We start from the raw sequence: 22,294 nt of genomic DNA, 5'->3' as shown, positions 1-22,294 counted from the left end.
CTTGACTGACTTGAAACTTCACGATCGCAGGCAGTATATTTTCTTATCTCCCAAAGATCCTGCTGCCAGATCCCAGAGGTCACCCTCCTTTTTAAAGGTGGGACCAAGACTCATGCTGTGCTTTTCATAGGGCTTGCCCGTTATTTGTGCCCGTTCGAGGTGCCCTGAGAGGTCGCCAATCCTGAGTCAGCTTCCTCTCAGGTAGACTTGAAGGGGCACGTCAGACTTGTTTCACGTGTCTCCAGCCTAGACAGATATATCCTTCTATATTCAGGTTTAATGAAAGTACGTGTGAAAAAGGCACATACGGTGCATGGCTATGTGTAGAGCGTGTTAAAAGCGTAAAATGGCTAGGGGACAAAAGGCCTACAGTGCCACTTAACTAAAAGCCTGATTCACATTTCCTGTTCCCCTTCCCCAGCAGCCCCGACAACTCCTAATGAGCTGAGGTGAGTACAAAAGAAATTTGCATATTCCCAGACATACACATGTGAACAGTCCACCTTTTTGTACCTTGAGCAGAGACTTTGAAATGTTGGCCTGTTTTGCCCACCGGCCTGGTTCTCGCCCTCTTTCTTAGAGCCTGCAAATACCTTTCAGGTCCTCACCCTCGCAATGACAGGGTCTTTGATGTGCCGCCACTTACCCTAGAGAGCTATATTGTCACTTACTCTGGTTTCTCTTCAAAATGAAAAAATCTTTTGCCTTTTACTAAAGATTTCCGTGGAGAGGAACATTTAAGAGTTTATTCAATTTTTTTAAGCCTTGCCACAGGTGAGGCTGTTTATCATTTGTTTAAAAGAAAAGCATTAGAAGTTGGGGAATATCCAGCAATTGTCTGCTGCTTTTTTGGGGGACATGAGTTTGGTGTTTTATTCCTGAGCGCTCTGCTTGCTCATTTGCATAAACAGAGTGCAGGAGAGGTGCCTCATGGGAAAGAGCTTGTGCAGTGCATGAGATTGCTTTTCTTGACTGACTTGAAACTTCACGATCGCAGGCAGTATATTTTCTTATCTCCCAAAGATCCTGCTGCCAGATCCCAGAGGTCACCCTCCTTTTTAAAGGTGGGACCAAGACTCATGCTGTGCTTTTCATAGGGCTTGCCCGTTATTTGTGCCCGTTAGAGGTGCCCTGAGAGGTCGCCAATCCTGAGTCAGCTTCCTCTCAGGTAGACTTGAAGGGGCACGTCAGACTTGTTTCACGTGTCTCCAGCCTAGACAGATATATCCTTCTATATTCAGGTTTAATGAAAGTACGTGTGAAAAAGGCACATACGGTGCATGGCTATGTGTAGAGCGTGTTGAAAGCGTAAAATGGCTAGGGGACAAAAGGCCTACAGTGCCACTTAACTAAAAGCCTGATTCACATTTGCTGTTCCCCTTCCCCAGCAGCCCCGACAACTCCTAATGAGCTGAGGTGAGTACAAAAGAAATTTGCATATTCCCAGACATACACATGTGAACAGTCCACCTTTTTGTACCTTGAGCAGAGACTTTGAAATGTTGGCCTGTTTTGCCCACCGGCCTGGTTCTCGCCCTCTTTCTTAGAGCCTGAAAATACCTTTCAGGTCCTCACCCTCGCAATGACAGGGTCTTTGATGTGCCGCCACTTACCCTAGAGAGCTATATTGTCACTTACTCTGGTTTCTCTTCAAAACGAAAAAATCTTTCGCCTTTTACTAAAGATTTCCGTGGAGAGGAACATTTAAGAGTTTATTCAATTTTTTTAAGCCTTGCCACAGGTGAGGCTGTTTATCATTTGTTTAAAAGAAAAGCATTAGAAGTTGGGGAATATCCAGCAATTGTCTGCTGCTTTTTTGGGGGACATGAGTTTGGTGTTTTATTCCTGAGCTCTCTGCTTGCTCATTTGCATAAACAGAGTGCAGGAGAGGTGCCTCATGGGAAAGAGCTTGTGCAGTGCATGAGATTGCTTTTCTTGACTGACTTGAAACTTCATGATCGCAGGCAGTATATTTTCTTATCTCCCAAAGATCCTGCTGCCAGATCCCAGAGGTCACCCTCCTTTTTAAAGGTGGGACCAAGACTCATGCTGTGCTTTTCATAGAGCTTGCCCGTTATTTGTGCCCGTTATTTGTGCCCGTTAGAGGTGCCCTGAGAGGTCGCCAATCCTGAGTCAGCTTCCTCTCAGGTAGACTTGAAGGGGCACGTCAGACTTGTTTCACGTGTCTCCAGCCTAGACAGATATATCCTTCTATATTCAGGTTTAATGAAAGTACGTGTGAAAAAGGCACATACGGTGCATGGCTATGTGTAGAGCGTGTTGAAAGCGTAAAATGGCTAGGGGACAAAAGGCCTACAGTGCCACTTAACTAAAAGCCTGATTCACATTTGCTGTTCCCCTTCCCCAGCAGCCCCGACAACTCCTAATGAGCTGAGGTGAGTACAAAAGAAATTTGCATATTCCCAGACATACACATGTGAACAGTCCACCTTTTTGTACCTTGAGCAGAGACTTTGAAATGTTGGCCTGTTTTGCCCACCGGCCTGGTTCTCGCCCTCTTTCTTAGAGCCTGAAAATACCTTTCAGGTCCTCACCCTCGCAATGACAGGGTCTTTGATGTGCCGCCACTTACCCTAGAGAGCTATATTGTCACTTACTCTGGTTTCTCTTCAAAACGAAAAAATCTTTCGCCTTTTACTAAAGATTTCCGTGGAGAGGAACATTTAAGAGTTTATTCAATTTTTTTAAGCCTTGCCACAGGTGAGGCTGTTTATCATTTGTTTAAAAGAAAAGCATTAGAAGTTGGGGAATATCCAGCAATTGTCTGCTGCTTTTTTGGGGGACATGAGTTTGGTGTTTTATTCCTGAGCTCTCTGCTTGCTCATTTGCATAAACAGAGTGCAGGAGAGGTGCCTCATGGGAAAGAGCTTGTGCAGTGCATGAGATTGCTTTTCTTGACTGACTTGAAACTTCACGATCGCAGGCAGTATATTTTCTTATCTCCCAAAGATCCTGCTGCCAGATCCCAGAGGTCACCCTCCTTTTTAAAGGTGGGACCAAGACTCATGCTGTGCTTTTCATAGAGCTTGCCCGTTATTTGTGCCCGTTATTTGTGCCCGTTAGAGGTGCCCTGAGAGGTCGCCAATCCTGAGTCAGCTTCCTCTCAGGTAGACTTGAAGGGGCACGTCAGACTTGTTTCACGTGTCTCCAGCCTAGACAGATATATCCTTCTATATTCAGGTTTAATGAAAGTACGTGTGAAAAAGGCACATACGGTGCATGGCTATGTGTAGAGCGTGTTGAAAGCGTAAAATGGCTAGGGGACAAAAGGCCTACAGTGCCACTTAACTAAAAGCCTGATTCACATTTGCTGTTCCCCTTCCCCAGCAGCCCCGACAACTCCTAATGAGCTGAGGTGAGTACAAAAGAAATTTGCATATTCCCAGACATACACATGTGAACAGTCCACCTTTTTGTACCTTGAGCAGAGACTTTGAAATGTTGGCCTGTTTTGCCCACCGGCCTGGTTCTCGCCCTCTTTCTTAGAGCCTGAAAATACCTTTCAGGTCCTCACCCTCGCAATGACAGGGTCTTTGATGTGCCGCCACTTACCCTAGAGAGCTATATTGTCACTTACTCTGGTTTCTCTTCAAAACGAAAAAATCTTTCGCCTTTTACTAAAGATTTCCGTGGAGAGGAACATTTAAGAGTTTATTCAATTTTTTTAAGCCTTGCCACAGGTGAGGCTGTTTATCATTTGTTTAAAAGAAAAGCATTAGAAGTTGGGGAATATCCAGCAATTGTCTGCTGCTTTTTTGGGGGACATGAGTTTGGTGTTTTATTCCTGAGCTCTCTGCTTGCTCATTTGCATAAACAGAGTGCAGGAGAGGTGCCTCATGGGAAAGAGCTTGTGCAGTGCATGAGATTGCTTTTCTTGACTGACTTGAAACTTCACGATCGCAGGCAGTATATTTTCTTATCTCCCAAAGATCCTGCTGCCAGATCCCAGAGGTCACCCTCCTTTTTAAAGGTGGGACCAAGACTCATGCTGTGCTTTTCATAGGGCTTGCCCGTTATTTGTGCCCGTTAGAGGTGCCCTGAGAGGTCGCCAATCCTGAGTCAGCTTCCTCTCAGGTAGACTTGAAGGGGCACGTCAGACTTGTTTCACGTGTCTCCAGCCTAGACAGATATATCCTTCTATATTCAGGTTTAATGAAAGTACGTGTGAAAAAGGCACATACGGTGCATGGCTATGTGTAGAGCGTGTTGAAAGCGTAAAATGGCTAGGGGACAAAAGGCCTACAGTGCCACTTAACTAAAAGCCTGATTCACATTTCCTGTTCCCCTTCCCCAGCAGCCCCGACAACTCCTAATGAGCTGAGGTGAGTACAAAAGAAATTTGCATATTCCCAGACATACACATGTGAACAGTCCACCTTTTTGTACCTTGAGCAGAGACTTTGAAATGTTGGCCTGTTTTGCCCACCGGCCTGGTTCTCGCCCTCTTTCTTAGAGCCTGAAAATACCTTTCAGGTCCTCACCCTCGCAATGACAGGGTCTTTGATGTGCCGCCACTTACCCTAGAGAGCTATATTGTCACTTACTCTGGTTTCTCTTCAAAACGAAAAAATCTTTCGCCTTTTACTAAAGATTTCCGTGGAGAGGAACATTTAAGAGTTTATTCAATTTTTTTAAGCCTTGCCACAGGTGAGGCTGTTTATCATTTGTTTAAAAGAAAAGCATTAGAAGTTGGGGAATATCCAGCAATTGTCTGCTGCTTTTTTGGGGGACATAAGTTTGGTGTTTTATTCCTGAGCTCTCTGCTTGCTCATTTGCATAAACAGAGTGCAGGAGAGGTGCCTCATGGGAAAGAGCTTGTGCAGTGCATGAGATTGCTTTTCTTGACTGACTTGAAACTTCACGATCGCAGGCAGTATATTTTCTTATCTCCCAAAGATCCTGCTGCCAGATCCCAGAGGTCACCCTCCTTTTTAAAGGTGGGACCAAGACTCATGCTGTGCTTTTCATAGGGCTTGCCCGTTATTTGTGCCCGTTCGAGGTGCCCTGAGAGGTCGCCAATCCTGAGTCAGCTTCCTCTCAGGTAGACTTGAAGGGGCACGTCAGACTTGTTTCACGTGTCTCCAGCCTAGACAGATATATCCTTCTATATTCAGGTTTAATGAAAGTACGTGTGAAAAAGGCACATACGGTGCATGGCTATGTGTAGAGCGTGTTAAAAGCGTAAAATGGCTAGGGGACAAAAGGCCTACAGTGCCACTTAACTAAAAGCCTGATTCACATTTCCTGTTCCCCTTCCCCAGCAGCCCCGACAACTCCTAATGAGCTGAGGTGAGTACAAAAGAAATTTGCATATTCCCAGACATACACATGTGAACAGTCCACCTTTTTGTACCTTGAGCAGAGACTTTGAAATGTTGGCCTGTTTTGCCCACCGGCCTGGTTCTCGCCCTCTTTCTTAGAGCCTGCAAATACCTTTCAGGTCCTCACCCTCGCAATGACAGGGTCTTTGATGTGCCGCCACTTACCCTAGAGAGCTATATTGTCACTTACTCTGGTTTCTCTTCAAAATGAAAAAATCTTTTGCCTTTTACTAAAGATTTCCGTGGAGAGGAACATTTAAGAGTTTATTCAATTTTTTTAAGCCTTGCCACAGGTGAGGCTGTTTATCATTTGTTTAAAAGAAAAGCATTAGAAGTTGGGGAATATCCAGCAATTGTCTGCTGCTTTTTTGGGGGACATGAGTTTGGTGTTTTATTCCTGAGCGCTCTGCTTGCTCATTTGCATAAACAGAGTGCAGGAGAGGTGCCTCATGGGAAAGAGCTTGTGCAGTGCATGAGATTGCTTTTCTTGACTGACTTGAAACTTCACGATCGCAGGCAGTATATTTTCTTATCTCCCAAAGATCCTGCTGCCAGATCCCAGAGGTCACCCTCCTTTTTAAAGGTGGGACCAAGACTCATGCTGTGCTTTTCATAGGGCTTGCCCGTTATTTGTGCCCGTTAGAGGTGCCCTGAGAGGTCGCCAATCCTGAGTCAGCTTCCTCTCAGGTAGACTTGAAGGGGCACGTCAGACTTGTTTCACGTGTCTCCAGCCTAGACAGATATATCCTTCTATATTCAGGTTTAATGAAAGTACGTGTGAAAAAGGCACATACGGTGCATGGCTATGTGTAGAGCGTGTTGAAAGCGTAAAATGGCTAGGGGACAAAAGGCCTACAGTGCCACTTAACTAAAAGCCTGATTCACATTTGCTGTTCCCCTTCCCCAGCAGCCCCGACAACTCCTAATGAGCTGAGGTGAGTACAAAAGAAATTTGCATATTCCCAGACATACACATGTGAACAGTCCACCTTTTTGTACCTTGAGCAGAGACTTTGAAATGTTGGCCTGTTTTGCCCACCGGCCTGGTTCTCGCCCTCTTTCTTAGAGCCTGAAAATACCTTTCAGGTCCTCACCCTCGCAATGACAGGGTCTTTGATGTGCCGCCACTTACCCTAGAGAGCTATATTGTCACTTACTCTGGTTTCTCTTCAAAACGAAAAAATCTTTCGCCTTTTACTAAAGATTTCCGTGGAGAGGAACATTTAAGAGTTTATTCAATTTTTTTAAGCCTTGCCACAGGTGAGGCTGTTTATCATTTGTTTAAAAGAAAAGCATTAGAAGTTGGGGAATATCCAGCAATTGTCTGCTGCTTTTTTGGGGGACATGAGTTTGGTGTTTTATTCCTGAGCTCTCTGCTTGCTCATTTGCATAAACAGAGTGCAGGAGAGGTGCCTCATGGGAAAGAGCTTGTGCAGTGCATGAGATTGCTTTTCTTGACTGACTTGAAACTTCATGATCGCAGGCAGTATATTTTCTTATCTCCCAAAGATCCTGCTGCCAGATCCCAGAGGTCACCCTCCTTTTTAAAGGTGGGACCAAGACTCATGCTGTGCTTTTCATAGAGCTTGCCCGTTATTTGTGCCCGTTATTTGTGCCCGTTAGAGGTGCCCTGAGAGGTCGCCAATCCTGAGTCAGCTTCCTCTCAGGTAGACTTGAAGGGGCACGTCAGACTTGTTTCACGTGTCTCCAGCCTAGACAGATATATCCTTCTATATTCAGGTTTAATGAAAGTACGTGTGAAAAAGGCACATACGGTGCATGGCTATGTGTAGAGCGTGTTGAAAGCGTAAAATGGCTAGGGGACAAAAGGCCTACAGTGCCACTTAACTAAAAGCCTGATTCACATTTGCTGTTCCCCTTCCCCAGCAGCCCCGACAACTCCTAATGAGCTGAGGTGAGTACAAAAGAAATTTGCATATTCCCAGACATACACATGTGAACAGTCCACCTTTTTGTACCTTGAGCAGAGACTTTGAAATGTTGGCCTGTTTTGCCCACCGGCCTGGTTCTCGCCCTCTTTCTTAGAGCCTGAAAATACCTTTCAGGTCCTCACCCTCGCAATGACAGGGTCTTTGATGTGCCGCCACTTACCCTAGAGAGCTATATTGTCACTTACTCTGGTTTCTCTTCAAAACGAAAAAATCTTTCGCCTTTTACTAAAGATTTCCGTGGAGAGGAACATTTAAGAGTTTATTCAATTTTTTTAAGCCTTGCCACAGGTGAGGCTGTTTATCATTTGTTTAAAAGAAAAGCATTAGAAGTTGGGGAATATCCAGCAATTGTCTGCTGCTTTTTTGGGGGACATGAGTTTGGTGTTTTATTCCTGAGCTCTCTGCTTGCTCATTTGCATAAACAGAGTGCAGGAGAGGTGCCTCATGGGAAAGAGCTTGTGCAGTGCATGAGATTGCTTTTCTTGACTGACTTGAAACTTCACGATCGCAGGCAGTATATTTTCTTATCTCCCAAAGATCCTGCTGCCAGATCCCAGAGGTCACCCTCCTTTTTAAAGGTGGGACCAAGACTCATGCTGTGCTTTTCATAGGGCTTGCCCGTTATTTGTGCCCGTTCGAGGTGCCCTGAGAGGTCGCCAATCCTGAGTCAGCTTCCTCTCAGGTAGACTTGAAGGGGCACGTCAGACTTGTTTCACGTGTCTCCAGCCTAGACAGATATATCCTTCTATATTCAGGTTTAATGAAAGTACGTGTGAAAAAGGCACATACGGTGCATGGCTATGTGTAGAGCGTGTTAAAAGCGTAAAATGGCTAGGGGACAAAAGGCCTACAGTGCCACTTAACTAAAAGCCTGATTCACATTTCCTGTTCCCCTTCCCCAGCAGCCCCGACAACTCCTAATGAGCTGAGGTGAGTACAAAAGAAATTTGCATATTCCCAGACATACACATGTGAACAGTCCACCTTTTTGTACCTTGAGCAGAGACTTTGAAATGTTGGCCTGTTTTGCCCACCGGCCTGGTTCTCGCCCTCTTTCTTAGAGCCTGCAAATACCTTTCAGGTCCTCACCCTCGCAATGACAGGGTCTTTGATGTGCCGCCACTTACCCTAGAGAGCTATATTGTCACTTACTCTGGTTTCTCTTCAAAATGAAAAAATCTTTTGCCTTTTACTAAAGATTTCCGTGGAGAGGAACATTTAAGAGTTTATTCAATTTTTTTAAGCCTTGCCACAGGTGAGGCTGTTTATCATTTGTTTAAAAGAAAAGCATTAGAAGTTGGGGAATATCCAGCAATTGTCTGCTGCTTTTTTGGGGGACATGAGTTTGGTGTTTTATTCCTGAGCGCTCTGCTTGCTCATTTGCATAAACAGAGTGCAGGAGAGGTGCCTCATGGGAAAGAGCTTGTGCAGTGCATGAGATTGCTTTTCTTGACTGACTTGAAACTTCACGATCGCAGGCAGTATATTTTCTTATCTCCCAAAGATCCTGCTGCCAGATCCCAGAGGTCACCCTCCTTTTTAAAGGTGGGACCAAGACTCATGCTGTGCTTTTCATAGGGCTTGCCCGTTATTTGTGCCCGTTAGAGGTGCCCTGAGAGGTCGCCAATCCTGAGTCAGCTTCCTCTCAGGTAGACTTGAAGGGGCACGTCAGACTTGTTTCACGTGTCTCCAGCCTAGACAGATATATCCTTCTATATTCAGGTTTAATGAAAGTACGTGTGAAAAAGGCACATACGGTGCATGGCTATGTGTAGAGCGTGTTGAAAGCGTAAAATGGCTAGGGGACAAAAGGCCTACAGTGCCACTTAACTAAAAGCCTGATTCACATTTGCTGTTCCCCTTCCCCAGCAGCCCCGACAACTCCTAATGAGCTGAGGTGAGTACAAAAGAAATTTGCATATTCCCAGACATACACATGTGAACAGTCCACCTTTTTGTACCTTGAGCAGAGACTTTGAAATGTTGGCCTGTTTTGCCCACCGGCCTGGTTCTCGCCCTCTTTCTTAGAGCCTGAAAATACCTTTCAGGTCCTCACCCTCGCAATGACAGGGTCTTTGATGTGCCGCCACTTACCCTAGAGAGCTATATTGTCACTTACTCTGGTTTCTCTTCAAAACGAAAAAATCTTTCGCCTTTTACTAAAGATTTCCGTGGAGAGGAACATTTAAGAGTTTATTCAATTTTTTTAAGCCTTGCCACAGGTGAGGCTGTTTATCATTTGTTTAAAAGAAAAGCATTAGAAGTTGGGGAATATCCAGCAATTGTCTGCTGCTTTTTTGGGGGACATGAGTTTGGTGTTTTATTCCTGAGCTCTCTGCTTGCTCATTTGCATAAACAGAGTGCAGGAGAGGTGCCTCATGGGAAAGAGCTTGTGCAGTGCATGAGATTGCTTTTCTTGACTGACTTGAAACTTCACGATCGCAGGCAGTATATTTTCTTATCTCCCAAAGATCCTGCTGCCAGATCCCAGAGGTCACCCTCCTTTTTAAAGGTGGGACCAAGACTCATGCTGTGCTTTTCATAGAGCTTGCCCGTTATTTGTGCCCGTTATTTGTGCCCGTTAGAGGTGCCCTGAGAGGTCGCCAATCCTGAGTCAGCTTCCTCTCAGGTAGACTTGAAGGGGCACGTCAGACTTGTTTCACGTGTCTCCAGCCTAGACAGATATATCCTTCTATATTCAGGTTTAATGAAAGTACGTGTGAAAAAGGCACATACGGTGCATGGCTATGTGTAGAGCGTGTTGAAAGCGTAAAATGGCTAGGGGACAAAAGGCCTACAGTGCCACTTAACTAAAAGCCTGATTCACATTTGCTGTTCCCCTTCCCCAGCAGCCCCGACAACTCCTAATGAGCTGAGGTGAGTACAAAAGAAATTTGCATATTCCCAGACATACACATGTGAACAGTCCACCTTTTTGTACCTTGAGCAGAGACTTTGAAATGTTGGCCTGTTTTGCCCACCGGCCTGGTTCTCGCCCTCTTTCTTAGAGCCTGAAAATACCTTTCAGGTCCTCACCCTCGCAATGACAGGGTCTTTGATGTGCCGCCACTTACCCTAGAGAGCTATATTGTCACTTACTCTGGTTTCTCTTCAAAACGAAAAAATCTTTCGCCTTTTACTAAAGATTTCCGTGGAGAGGAACATTTAAGAGTTTATTCAATTTTTTTAAGCCTTGCCACAGGTGAGGCTGTTTATCATTTGTTTAAAAGAAAAGCATTAGAAGTTGGGGAATATCCAGCAATTGTCTGCTGCTTTTTTGGGGGACATGAGTTTGGTGTTTTATTCCTGAGGTCTCTGCTTGCTCATTTGCATAAACAGAGTGCAGGAGAGGTGCCTCATGGGAAAGAGCTTGTGCAGTGCATGAGATTGCTTTTCTTGACTGACTTGAAACTTCACGATCGCAGGCAGTATATTTTCTTATCTCCCAAAGATCCTGCTGCCAGATCCCAGAGGTCACCCTCCTTTTTAAAGGTGGGACCAAGACTCATGCTGTGCTTTTCATAGGGCTTGCCCGTTATTTGTGCCCGTTCGAGGTGCCCTGAGAGGTCGCCAATCCTGAGTCAGCTTCCTCTCAGGTAGACTTGAAGGGGCACGTCAGACTTGTTTCACGTGTCTCCAGCCTAGACAGATATATCCTTCTATATTCAGGTTTAATGAAAGTACGTGTGAAAAAGGCACATACGGTGCATGGCTATGTGTAGAGCGTGTTGAAAGCGTAAAATGGCTAGGGGACAAAAGGCCTACAGTGCCACTTAACTAAAAGCCTGATTCACATTTGCTGTTCCCCTTCCCCAGCAGCCCCGACAACTCCTAATGAGCTGAGGTGAGTACAAAAGAAATTTGCATATTCCCAGACATACACATGTGAACAGTCCACCTTTTTGTACCTTGAGCAGAGACTTTGAAATGTTGGCCTGTTTTGCCCACCGGCCTGGTTCTCGCCCTCTTTCTTAGAGCCTGAAAATACCTTTCAGGTCCTCACCCTCGCAATGACAGGGTCTTTGATGTGCCGCCACTTACCCTAGAGAGCTATATTGTCACTTACTCTGGTTTCTCTTCAAAACGAAAAAATCTTTCGCCTTTTACTAAAGATTTCCGTGGAGAGGAACATTTAAGAGTTTATTCAATTTTTTTAAGCCTTGCCACAGGTGAGGCTGTTTATCATTTGTTTAAAAGAAAAGCATTAGAAGTTGGGGAATATCCAGCAATTGTCTGCTGCTTTTTTGGGGGACATGAGTTTGGTGTTTTATTCCTGAGCTCTCTGCTTGCTCATTTGCATAAACAGAGTGCAGGAGAGGTGCCTCATGGGAAAGAGCTTGTGCAGTGCATGAGATTGCTTTTCTTGACTGACTTGAAACTTCACGATCGCAGGCAGTATATTTTCTTATCTCCCAAAGATCCTGCTGCCAGATCCCAGAGGTCACCCTCCTTTTTAAAGGTGGGACCAAGACTCATGCTGTGCTTTTCATAGGGCTTGCCCGTTATTTGTGCCCGTTAGAGGTGCCCTGAGAGGTCGCCAATCCTGAGTCAGCTTCCTCTCAGGTAGACTTGAAGGGGCACGTCAGACTTGTTTCACGTGTCTCCAGCCTAGACAGATATATCCTTCTATATTCAGGTTTAATGAAAGTACGTGTGAAAAAGGCACATACGGTGCATGGCTATGTGTAGAGCGTGTTGAAAGCGTAAAATGGCTAGGGGACAAAAGGCCTACGGTGCCACTTAACTAAAAGCCTGATTCACATTTCCTGTTCCCCTTCCCCAGCAGCCCCGACAACTCCTAATGAGCTGAGGTGAGTACAAAAGAAATTTGCATATTCCCAGACATACACATGTGAACAGTCCACCTTTTTGTACCTTGAGCAGAGACTTTGAAATGTTGGCCTGTTTTGCCCACCGGCCTGGTTCTCGCCCTCTTTCTTAGAGCCTGAAAATACCTTTCAGGTCCTCACCCTCGCAATGACAGGGTCTTTGATGTGCCGCCACTTACCCTAGAGAGCTATATTGTCACTTACTCTGGTTTCTCTTCAAAACGAAAAAATCTTTCGCCTTTTACTAAAGATTTCCGTGGAGAGGAACATTTAAGAGTTTATTCAATTTTTTTAAGCCTTGCCACAGGTGAGGCTGTTTATCATTTGTTTAAAAGAAAAGCATTAGAAGTTGGGGAATATCCAGCAATTGTCTGCTGCTTTTTTGGGGGACATGAGTTTGGTGTTTTATTCCTGAGCTCTCTGCTTGCTCATTTGCATAAACAGAGTGCAGGAGAGGTGCCTCATGGGAAAGAGCTTGTGCAGTGCATGAGATTGCTTTTCTTGACTGACTTGAAACTTCACGATCGCAGGCAGTATATTTTCTTATCTCCCAAAGATCCTGCTGCCAGATCCCAGAGGTCACCCTCCTTTTTAAAGGTGGGACCAAGACTCATGCTGTGCTTTTCATAGGGCTTGCCCGTTATTTGTGCCCGTTAGAGGTGCCCTGAGAGGTCGCCAATCCTGAGTCAGCTTCCTCTCAGGTAGACTTGAAGGGGCACGTCAGACTTGTTTCACGTGTCTCCAGCCTAGACAGATATATCCTTCTATATTCAGGTTTAATGAAAGTACGTGTGAAAAAGGCACATACGGTGCATGGCTATGTGTAGAGCGTGTTGAAAGCGTAAAATGGCTAGGGGACAAAAGGCCTACAGTGCCACTTAACTAAAAGCCTGATTCACATTTGCTGTTCCCCTTCCCCAGCAGCCCCGACAACTCCTAATGAGCTGAGGTGAGTACAAAAGAAATTTGCATATTCCCAGACATACACATGTGAACAGTCCACCTTTTTGTACCTTGAGCAGAGACTTTGAAATGTTGGCCTGTTTTGCCCACCGGCCTGGTTCTCGCCCTCTTTCTTAGAGCCTGAAAATACCTTTCAGGTCCTCACCCTCGCAATGACAGGGTCTTTGATGTGCCGCCACTTACCCTAGAGAGCTATATTGTCACTTACTCTGGTTTCTCTTCAAAACGAAAAAATCTTTCGCCTTTTACTAAAGATTTCCGTGGAGAGGAACATTTAAGAGTTTATTCAATTTTTTTAAGCCTTGCCACAGGTGAGGCTGTTTATCATTTGTTTAAAAGAAAAGCATTAGAAGTTGGGGAATATCCAGCAATTGTCTGCTGCTTTTTTGGGGGACATGAGTTTGGTGTTTTATTCCTGAGGTCTCTGCTTGCTCATTTGCATAAACAGAGTGCAGGAGAGGTGCCTCATGGGAAAGAGCTTGTGCAGTGCATGAGATTGCTTTTCTTGACTGACTTGAAACTTCACGATCGCAGGCAGTATATTTTCTTATCTCCCAAAGATCCTGCTGCCAGATCCCAGAGGTCACCCTCCTTTTTAAAGGTGGGACCAAGACTCATGCTGTGCTTTTCATAGGGCTTGCCCGTTATTTGTGCCCGTTCGAGGTGCCCTGAGAGGTCGCCAATCCTGAGTCAGCTTCCTCTCAGGTAGACTTGAAGGGGCACGTCAGACTTGTTTCACGTGTCTCCAGCCTAGACAGATATATCCTTCTATATTCAGGTTTAATGAAAGTACGTGTGAAAAAGGCACATACGGTGCATGGCTATGTGTAGAGCGTGTTGAAAGCGTAAAATGGCTAGGGGACAAAAGGCCTACAGTGCCACTTAACTAAAAGCCTGATTCACATTTGCTGTTCCCCTTCCCCAGCAGCCCCGACAACTCCTAATGAGCTGAGGTGAGTACAAAAGAAATTTGCATATTCCCAGACATACACATGTGAACAGTCCACCTTTTTGTACCTTGAGCAGAGACTTTGAAATGTTGGCCTGTTTTGCCCACCGGCCTGGTTCTCGCCCTCTTTCTTAGAGCCTGCAAATACCTTTCAGGTCCTCACCCTCGCAATGACAGGGTCTTTGATGTGCCGCCACTTACCCTAGAGAGCTATATTGTCACTTACTCTGGTTTCTCTTCAAAATGAAAAAATCTTTTGCCTTTTACTAAAGATTTCCGTGGAGAGGAACATTTAAGAGTTTATTCAATTTTTTTAAGCCTTGCCACAGGTGAGGCTGTTTATCATTTGTTTAAAAGAAAAGCATTAGAAGTTGGGGAATATCCAGCAATTGTCTGCTGCTTTTTTGGGGGACATGAGTTTGGTGTTTTATTCCTGAGCGCTCTGCTTGCTCATTTGCATAAACAGAGTGCAGGAGAGGTGCCTCATGGGAAAGAGCTTGTGCAGTGCATGAGATTGCTTTTCTTGACTGACTTGAAACTTCACGATCGCAGGCAGTATATTTTCTTATCTCCCAAAGATCCTGCTGCCAGATCCCAGAGGTCACCCTCCTTTTTAAAGGTGGGACCAAGACTCATGCTGTGCTTTTCATAGGGCTTGCCCGTTATTTGTGCCCGTTAGAGGTGCCCTGAGAGGTCGCCAATCCTGAGTCAGCTTCCTCTCAGGTAGACTTGAAGGGGCACGTCAGACTTGTTTCACGTGTCTCCAGCCTAGACAGATATATCCTTCTATATTCAGGTTTAATGAAAGTACGTGTGAAAAAGGCACATACGGTGCATGGCTATGTGTAGAGCGTGTTGAAAGCGTAAAATGGCTAGGGGACAAAAGGCCTACAGTGCCACTTAACTAAAAGCCTGATTCACATTTGCTGTTCCCCTTCCCCAGCAGCCCCGACAACTCCTAATGAGCTGAGGTGAGTACAAAAGAAATTTGCATATTCCCAGACATACACATGTGAACAGTCCACCTTTTTGTACCTTGAGCAGAGACTTTGAAATGTTGGCCTGTTTTGCCCACCGGCCTGGTTCTCGCCCTCTTTCTTAGAGCCTGAAAATACCTTTCAGGTCCTCACCCTCGCAATGACAGGGTCTTTGATGTGCCGCCACTTACCCTAGAGAGCTATATTGTCACTTACTCTGGTTTCTCTTCAAAACGAAAAAATCTTTCGCCTTTTACTAAAGATTTCCGTGGAGAGGAACATTTAAGAGTTTATTCAATTTTTTTAAGCCTTGCCACAGGTGAGGCTGTTTATCATTTGTTTAAAAGAAAAGCATTAGAAGTTGGGGAATATCCAGCAATTGTCTGCTGCTTTTTTGGGGGACATGAGTTTGGTGTTTTATTCCTGAGCTCTCTGCTTGCTCATTTGCATAAACAGAGTGCAGGAGAGGTGCCTCATGGGAAAGAGCTTGTGCAGTGCATGAGATTGCTTTTCTTGACTGACTTGAAACTTCATGATCGCAGGCAGTATATTTTCTTATCTCCCAAAGATCCTGCTGCCAGATCCCAGAGGTCACCCTCCTTTTTAAAGGTGGGACCAAGACTCATGCTGTGCTTTTCATAGAGCTTGCCCGTTATTTGTGCCCGTTATTTGTGCCCGTTAGAGGTGCCCTGAGAGGTCGCCAATCCTGAGTCAGCTTCCTCTCAGGTAGACTTGAAGGGGCACGTCAGACTTGTTTCACGTGTCTCCAGCCTAGACAGATATATCCTTCTATATTCAGGTTTAATGAAAGTACGTGTGAAAAAGGCACATACGGTGCATGGCTATGTGTAGAGCGTGTTGAAAGCGTAAAATGGCTAGGGGACAAAAGGCCTACAGTGCCACTTAACTAAAAGCCTGATTCACATTTGCTGTTCCCCTTCCCCAGCAGCCCCGACAACTCCTAATGAGCTGAGGTGAGTACAAAAGAAATTTGCATATTCCCAGACATACACATGTGAACAGTCCACCTTTTTGTACCTTGAGCAGAGACTTTGAAATGTTGGCCTGTTTTGCCCACCGGCCTGGTTCTCGCCCTCTTTCTTAGAGCCTGAAAATACCTTTCAGGTCCTCACCCTCGCAATGACAGGGTCTTTGATGTGCCGCCACTTACCCTAGAGAGCTATATTGTCACTTACTCTGGTTTCTCTTCAAAACGAAAAAATCTTTCGCCTTTTACTAAAGATTTCCGTGGAGAGGAACATTTAAGAGTTTATTCAATTTTTTTAAGCCTTGCCACAGGTGAGGCTGTTTATCATTTGTTTAAAAGAAAAGCATTAGAAGTTGGGGAATATCCAGCAATTGTCTGCTGCTTTTTTGGGGGACATGAGTTTGGTGTTTTATTCCTGAGCTCTCTGCTTGCTCATTTGCATAAACAGAGTGCAGGAGAGGTGCCTCATGGGAAAGAGCTTGTGCAGTGCATGAGATTGCTTTTCTTGACTGACTTGAAACTTCACGATCGCAGGCAGTATATTTTCTTATCTCCCAAAGATCCTGCTGCCAGATCCCAGAGGTCACCCTCCTTTTTAAAGGTGGGACCAAGACTCATGCTGTGCTTTTCATAGAGCTTGCCCGTTATTTGTGCCCGTTATTTGTGCCCGTTAGAGGTGCCCTGAGAGGTCGCCAATCCTGAGTCAGCTTCCTCTCAGGTAGACTTGAAGGGGCACGTCAGACTTGTTTCACGTGTCTCCAGCCTAGACAGATATATCCTTCTATATTCAGGTTTAATGAAAGTACGTGTGAAAAAGGCACATACGGTGCATGGCTATGTGTAGAGCGTGTTGAAAGCGTAAAATGGCTAGGGGACAAAAGGCCTACAGTGCCACTTAACTAAAAGCCTGATTCACATTTGCTGTTCCCCTTCCCCAGCAGCCCCGACAACTCCTAATGAGCTGAGGTGAGTACAAAAGAAATTTGCATATTCCCAGACATACACATGTGAACAGTCCACCTTTTTGTACCTTGAGCAGAGACTTTGAAATGTTGGCCTGTTTTGCCCACCGGCCTGGTTCTCGCCCTCTTTCTTAGAGCCTGAAAATACCTTTCAGGTCCTCACCCTCGCAATGACAGGGTCTTTGATGTGCCGCCACTTACCCTAGAGAGCTATATTGTCACTTACTCTGGTTTCTCTTCAAAACGAAAAAATCTTTCGCCTTTTACTAAAGATTTCCGTGGAGAGGAACATTTAAGAGTTTATTCAATTTTTTTAAGCCTTGCCACAGGTGAGGCTGTTTATCATTTGTTTAAAAGAAAAGCATTAGAAGTTGGGGAATATCCAGCAATTGTCTGCTGCTTTTTTGGGGGACATGAGTTTGGTGTTTTATTCCTGAGCTCTCTGCTTGCTCATTTGCATAAACAGAGTGCAGGAGAGGTGCCTCATGGGAAAGAGCTTGTGCAGTGCATGAGATTGCTTTTCTTGACTGACTTGAAACTTCACGATCGCAGGCAGTATATTTTCTTATCTCCCAAAGATCCTGCTGCCAGATCCCAGAGGTCACCCTCCTTTTTAAAGGTGGGACCAAGACTCATGCTGTGCTTTTCATAGGGCTTGCCCGTTATTTGTGCCCGTTAGAGGTGCCCTGAGAGGTCGCCAATCCTGAGTCAGCTTCCTCTCAGGTAGACTTGAAGGGGCACGTCAGACTTGTTTCACGTGTCTCCAGCCTAGACAGATATATCCTTCTATATTCAGGTTTAATGAAAGTACGTGTGAAAAAGGCACATACGGTGCATGGCTATGTGTAGAGCGTGTTGAAAGCGTAAAATGGCTAGGGGACAAAAGGCCTACAGTGCCACTTAACTAAAAGCCTGATTCACATTTCCTGTTCCCCTTCCCCAGCAGCCCCGACAACTCCTAATGAGCTGAGGTGAGTACAAAAGAAATTTGCATATTCCCAGACATACACATGTGAACAGTCCACCTTTTTGTACCTTGAGCAGAGACTTTGAAATGTTGGCCTGTTTTGCCCACCGGCCTGGTTCTCGCCCTCTTTCTTAGAGCCTGAAAATACCTTTCAGGTCCTCACCCTCGCAATGACAGGGTCTTTGATGTGCCGCCACTTACCCTAGAGAGCTATATTGTCACTTACTCTGGTTTCTCTTCAAAACGAAAAAATCTTTCGCCTTTTACTAAAGATTTCCGTGGAGAGGAACATTTAAGAGTTTATTCAATTTTTTTAAGCCTTGCCACAGGTGAGGCTGTTTATCATTTGTTTAAAAGAAAAGCATTAGAAGTTGGGGAATATCCAGCAATTGTCTGCTGCTTTTTTGGGGGACATAAGTTTGGTGTTTTATTCCTGAGCTCTCTGCTTGCTCATTTGCATAAACAGAGTGCAGGAGAGGTGCCTCATGGGAAAGAGCTTGTGCAGTGCATGAGATTGCTTTTCTTGACTGACTTGAAACTTCACGATCGCAGGCAGTATATTTTCTTATCTCCCAAAGATCCTGCTGCCAGATCCCAGAGGTCACCCTCCTTTTTAAAGGTGGGACCAAGACTCATGCTGTGCTTTTCATAGGGCTTGCCCGTTATTTGTGCCCGTTCGAGGTGCCCTGAGAGGTCGCCAATCCTGAGTCAGCTTCCTCTCAGGTAGACTTGAAGGGGCACGTCAGACTTGTTTCACGTGTCTCCAGCCTAGACAGATATATCCTTCTATATTCAGGTTTAATGAAAGTACGTGTGAAAAAGGCACATACGGTGCATGGCTATGTGTAGAGCGTGTTAAAAGCGTAAAATGGCTAGGGGACAAAAGGCCTACAGTGCCACTTAACTAAAAGCCTGATTCACATTTCCTGTTCCCCTTCCCCAGCAGCCCCGACAACTCCTAATGAGCTGAGGTGAGTACAAAAGAAATTTGCATATTCCCAGACATACACATGTGAACAGTCCACCTTTTTGTACCTTGAGCAGAGACTTTGAAATGTTGGCCTGTTTTGCCCACCGGCCTGGTTCTCGCCCTCTTTCTTAGAGCCTGCAAATACCTTTCAGGTCCTCACCCTCGCAATGACAGGGTCTTTGATGTGCCGCCACTTACCCTAGAGAGCTATATTGTCACTTACTCTGGTTTCTCTTCAAAATGAAAAAATCTTTTGCCTTTTACTAAAGATTTCCGTGGAGAGGAACATTTAAGAGTTTATTCAATTTTTTTAAGCCTTGCCACAGGTGAGGCTGTTTATCATTTGTTTAAAAGAAAAGCATTAGAAGTTGGGGAATATCCAGCAATTGTCTGCTGCTTTTTTGGGGGACATGAGTTTGGTGTTTTATTCCTGAGCGCTCTGCTTGCTCATTTGCATAAACAGAGTGCAGGAGAGGTGCCTCATGGGAAAGAGCTTGTGCAGTGCATGAGATTGCTTTTCTTGACTGACTTGAAACTTCACGATCGCAGGCAGTATATTTTCTTATCTCCCAAAGATCCTGCTGCCAGATCCCAGAGGTCACCCTCCTTTTTAAAGGTGGGACCAAGACTCATGCTGTGCTTTTCATAGGGCTTGCCCGTTATTTGTGCCCGTTAGAGGTGCCCTGAGAGGTCGCCAATCCTGAGTCAGCTTCCTCTCAGGTAGACTTGAAGGGGCACGTCAGACTTGTTTCACGTGTCTCCAGCCTAGACAGATATATCCTTCTATATTCAGGTTTAATGAAAGTACGTGTGAAAAAGGCACATACGGTGCATGGCTATGTGTAGAGCGTGTTGAAAGCGTAAAATGGCTAGGGGACAAAAGGCCTACAGTGCCACTTAACTAAAAGCCTGATTCACATTTGCTGTTCCCCTTCCCCAGCAGCCCCGACAACTCCTAATGAGCTGAGGTGAGTACAAAAGAAATTTGCATATTCCCAGACATACACATGTGAACAGTCCACCTTTTTGTACCTTGAGCAGAGACTTTGAAATGTTGGCCTGTTTTGCCCACCGGCCTGGTTCTCGCCCTCTTTCTTAGAGCCTGAAAATACCTTTCAGGTCCTCACCCTCGCAATGACAGGGTCTTTGATGTGCCGCCACTTACCCTAGAGAGCTATATTGTCACTTACTCTGGTTTCTCTTCAAAACGAAAAAATCTTTCGCCTTTTACTAAAGATTTCCGTGGAGAGGAACATTTAAGAGTTTATTCAATTTTTTTAAGCCTTGCCACAGGTGAGGCTGTTTATCATTTGTTTAAAAGAAAAGCATTAGAAGTTGGGGAATATCCAGCAATTGTCTGCTGCTTTTTTGGGGGACATGAGTTTGGTGTTTTATTCCTGAGCTCTCTGCTTGCTCATTTGCATAAACAGAGTGCAGGAGAGGTGCCTCATGGGAAAGAGCTTGTGCAGTGCATGAGATTGCTTTTCTTGACTGACTTGAAACTTCATGATCGCAGGCAGTATATTTTCTTATCTCCCAAAGATCCTGCTGCCAGATCCCAGAGGTCACCCTCCTTTTTAAAGGTGGGACCAAGACTCATGCTGTGCTTTTCATAGAGCTTGCCCGTTATTTGTGCCCGTTATTTGTGCCCGTTCGAGGTGCCCTGAGAGGTCGCCAATCCTGAGTCAGCTTCCTCTCAGGTAGACTTGAAGGGGCACGTCAGACTTGTTTCACGTGTCTCCAGCCTAGACAGATATATCCTTCTATATTCAGGTTTAATGAAAGTACGTGTGAAAAAGGCACATACGGTGCATGGCTATGTGTAGAGCGTGTTGAAAGCGTAAAATGGCTAGGGGACAAAAGGCCTACAGTGCCACTTAACTAAAAGCCTGATTCACATTTGCTGTTCCCCTTCCCCAGCAGCCCCGACAACTCCTAATGAGCTGAGGTGAGTACAAAAGAAATTTGCATATTCCCAGACATACACATGTGAACAGTCCACCTTTTTGTACCTTGAGCAGAGACTTTGAAATGTTGGCCTGTTTTGCCCACCGGCCTGGTTCTCGCCCTCTTTCTTAGAGCCTGAAAATACCTTTCAGGTCCTCACCCTCGCAATGACAGGGTCTTTGATGTGCCGCCACTTACCCTAGAGAGCTATATTGTCACTTACTCTGGTTTCTCTTCAAAACGAAAAAATCTTTCGCCTTTTACTAAAGATTTCCGTGGAGAGGAACATTTAAGAGTTTATTCAATTTTTTTAAGCCTTGCCACAGGTGAGGCTGTTTATCATTTGTTTAAAAGAAAAGCATTAGAAGTTGGGGAATATCCAGCAATTGTCTGCTGCTTTTTTGGGGGACATGAGTTTGGTGTTTTATTCCTGAGCTCTCTGCTTGCTCATTTGCATAAACAGAGTGCAGGAGAGGTGCCTCATGGGAAAGAGCTTGTGCAGTGCATGAGATTGCTTTTCTTGACTGACTTGAAACTTCACGATCGCAGGCAGTATATTTTCTTATCTCCCAAAGATCCTGCTGCCAGATCCCAGAGGTCACCCTCCTTTTTAAAGGTGGGACCAAGACTCATGCTGTGCTTTTCATAGGGCTTGCCCGTTATTTGTGCCCGTTCGAGGTGCCCTGAGAGGTCGCCAATCCTGAGTCAGCTTCCTCTCAGGTAGACTTGAAGGGGCACGTCAGACTTGTTTCACGTGTCTCCAGCCTAGACAGATATATCCTTCTATATTCAGGTTTAATGAAAGTACGTGTGAAAAAGGCACATACGGTGCATGGCTATGTGTAGAGCGTGTTAAAAGCGTAAAATGGCTAGGGGACAAAAGGCCTACAGTGCCACTTAACTAAAAGCCTGATTCACATTTCCTGTTCCCCTTCCCCAGCAGCCCCGACAACTCCTAATGAGCTGAGGTGAGTACAAAAGAAATTTGCATATTCCCAGACATACACATGTGAACAGTCCACCTTTTTGTACCTTGAGCAGAGACTTTGAAATGTTGGCCTGTTTTGCCCACCGGCCTGGTTCTCGCCCTCTTTCTTAGAGCCTGCAAATACCTTTCAGGTCCTCACCCTCGCAATGACAGGGTCTTTGATGTGCCGCCACTTACCCTAGAGAGCTATATTGTCACTTACTCTGGTTTCTCTTCAAAATGAAAAAATCTTTTGCCTTTTACTAAAGATTTCCGTGGAGAGGAACATTTAAGAGTTTATTCAATTTTTTTAAGCCTTGCCACAGGTGAGGCTGTTTATCATTTGTTTAAAAGAAAAGCATTAGAAGTTGGGGAATATCCAGCAATTGTCTGCTGCTTTTTTGGGGGACATGAGTTTGGTGTTTTATTCCTGAGCGCTCTGCTTGCTCATTTGCATAAACAGAGTGCAGGAGAGGTGCCT

The 22,294-nt window shown here is 45.2% G+C and overlaps 23 non-coding genes across 23 annotated transcripts; all 23 read left to right on the top strand.

Moving 5' to 3' along the window:
- Positions 1–667: 667 nt before the first annotated feature.
- Positions 668–782, top strand: LOC146775520 (U5 spliceosomal RNA). The gene has a single exon (XR_014973936.1). It is a non-coding gene; the product is annotated as a U5 spliceosomal RNA (small nuclear RNA).
- Positions 783–1,634: 852 nt separating this feature from the next.
- On the top strand, positions 1,635–1,749 carry LOC146775519 (U5 spliceosomal RNA). Its single transcript, XR_014973387.1, has one exon. It is a non-coding gene; the product is annotated as a U5 spliceosomal RNA (small nuclear RNA).
- Positions 1,750–2,614: 865 nt separating this feature from the next.
- Positions 2,615–2,729, top strand: LOC146775518 (U5 spliceosomal RNA). The gene has a single exon (XR_014973386.1). It is a non-coding gene; the product is annotated as a U5 spliceosomal RNA (small nuclear RNA).
- Positions 2,730–3,594: 865 nt separating this feature from the next.
- Positions 3,595–3,709, top strand: LOC146775517 (U5 spliceosomal RNA). Its single transcript, XR_014973385.1, has one exon. It is a non-coding gene; the product is annotated as a U5 spliceosomal RNA (small nuclear RNA).
- An 852-nt stretch (positions 3,710–4,561) lies between these two features.
- Positions 4,562–4,676, top strand: LOC146775516 (U5 spliceosomal RNA). The gene has a single exon (XR_014973384.1). It is a non-coding gene; the product is annotated as a U5 spliceosomal RNA (small nuclear RNA).
- An 852-nt stretch (positions 4,677–5,528) lies between these two features.
- Positions 5,529–5,643, top strand: LOC146775515 (U5 spliceosomal RNA). The gene has a single exon (XR_014973935.1). It is a non-coding gene; the product is annotated as a U5 spliceosomal RNA (small nuclear RNA).
- Positions 5,644–6,495: 852 nt separating this feature from the next.
- LOC146775514 (U5 spliceosomal RNA) lies at positions 6,496–6,610 on the top strand. Its single transcript, XR_014973383.1, has one exon. It is a non-coding gene; the product is annotated as a U5 spliceosomal RNA (small nuclear RNA).
- Positions 6,611–7,475: 865 nt separating this feature from the next.
- Positions 7,476–7,590, top strand: LOC146775513 (U5 spliceosomal RNA). The gene has a single exon (XR_014973382.1). It is a non-coding gene; the product is annotated as a U5 spliceosomal RNA (small nuclear RNA).
- Positions 7,591–8,442: 852 nt separating this feature from the next.
- On the top strand, positions 8,443–8,557 carry LOC146775512 (U5 spliceosomal RNA). Its single transcript, XR_014973934.1, has one exon. It is a non-coding gene; the product is annotated as a U5 spliceosomal RNA (small nuclear RNA).
- An 852-nt stretch (positions 8,558–9,409) lies between these two features.
- LOC146775511 (U5 spliceosomal RNA) lies at positions 9,410–9,524 on the top strand. The gene has a single exon (XR_014973380.1). It is a non-coding gene; the product is annotated as a U5 spliceosomal RNA (small nuclear RNA).
- Positions 9,525–10,389: 865 nt separating this feature from the next.
- LOC146775510 (U5 spliceosomal RNA) lies at positions 10,390–10,504 on the top strand. The gene has a single exon (XR_014973379.1). It is a non-coding gene; the product is annotated as a U5 spliceosomal RNA (small nuclear RNA).
- An 852-nt stretch (positions 10,505–11,356) lies between these two features.
- On the top strand, positions 11,357–11,471 carry LOC146775509 (U5 spliceosomal RNA). The gene has a single exon (XR_014973378.1). It is a non-coding gene; the product is annotated as a U5 spliceosomal RNA (small nuclear RNA).
- Positions 11,472–12,323: 852 nt separating this feature from the next.
- On the top strand, positions 12,324–12,438 carry LOC146775508 (U5 spliceosomal RNA). The gene has a single exon (XR_014973377.1). It is a non-coding gene; the product is annotated as a U5 spliceosomal RNA (small nuclear RNA).
- An 852-nt stretch (positions 12,439–13,290) lies between these two features.
- On the top strand, positions 13,291–13,405 carry LOC146775507 (U5 spliceosomal RNA). The gene has a single exon (XR_014973376.1). It is a non-coding gene; the product is annotated as a U5 spliceosomal RNA (small nuclear RNA).
- Positions 13,406–14,257: 852 nt separating this feature from the next.
- Positions 14,258–14,372, top strand: LOC146775506 (U5 spliceosomal RNA). The gene has a single exon (XR_014973933.1). It is a non-coding gene; the product is annotated as a U5 spliceosomal RNA (small nuclear RNA).
- Positions 14,373–15,224: 852 nt separating this feature from the next.
- Positions 15,225–15,339, top strand: LOC146775505 (U5 spliceosomal RNA). Its single transcript, XR_014973375.1, has one exon. It is a non-coding gene; the product is annotated as a U5 spliceosomal RNA (small nuclear RNA).
- Positions 15,340–16,204: 865 nt separating this feature from the next.
- On the top strand, positions 16,205–16,319 carry LOC146775504 (U5 spliceosomal RNA). The gene has a single exon (XR_014973374.1). It is a non-coding gene; the product is annotated as a U5 spliceosomal RNA (small nuclear RNA).
- An 865-nt stretch (positions 16,320–17,184) lies between these two features.
- On the top strand, positions 17,185–17,299 carry LOC146775503 (U5 spliceosomal RNA). The gene has a single exon (XR_014973373.1). It is a non-coding gene; the product is annotated as a U5 spliceosomal RNA (small nuclear RNA).
- An 852-nt stretch (positions 17,300–18,151) lies between these two features.
- LOC146775502 (U5 spliceosomal RNA) lies at positions 18,152–18,266 on the top strand. The gene has a single exon (XR_014973372.1). It is a non-coding gene; the product is annotated as a U5 spliceosomal RNA (small nuclear RNA).
- An 852-nt stretch (positions 18,267–19,118) lies between these two features.
- LOC146775501 (U5 spliceosomal RNA) lies at positions 19,119–19,233 on the top strand. Its single transcript, XR_014973932.1, has one exon. It is a non-coding gene; the product is annotated as a U5 spliceosomal RNA (small nuclear RNA).
- An 852-nt stretch (positions 19,234–20,085) lies between these two features.
- On the top strand, positions 20,086–20,200 carry LOC146775500 (U5 spliceosomal RNA). The gene has a single exon (XR_014973371.1). It is a non-coding gene; the product is annotated as a U5 spliceosomal RNA (small nuclear RNA).
- An 865-nt stretch (positions 20,201–21,065) lies between these two features.
- Positions 21,066–21,180, top strand: LOC146775499 (U5 spliceosomal RNA). The gene has a single exon (XR_014973369.1). It is a non-coding gene; the product is annotated as a U5 spliceosomal RNA (small nuclear RNA).
- Positions 21,181–22,032: 852 nt separating this feature from the next.
- On the top strand, positions 22,033–22,147 carry LOC146775498 (U5 spliceosomal RNA). Its single transcript, XR_014973931.1, has one exon. It is a non-coding gene; the product is annotated as a U5 spliceosomal RNA (small nuclear RNA).
- The last annotated feature ends 147 nt before the right edge of the window (positions 22,148–22,294 follow it).

This window comes from Triturus cristatus, chromosome 12, assembly GCF_964204655.1.
Source record: "Triturus cristatus chromosome 12, aTriCri1.1, whole genome shotgun sequence".
NCBI classification, from domain to species: Eukaryota; Metazoa; Chordata; class Amphibia; order Caudata; family Salamandridae; genus Triturus; species Triturus cristatus.
Note: the sequence above shows the minus strand (reverse complement) of the source record. Positions and strands in the feature narration are given on the sequence as shown.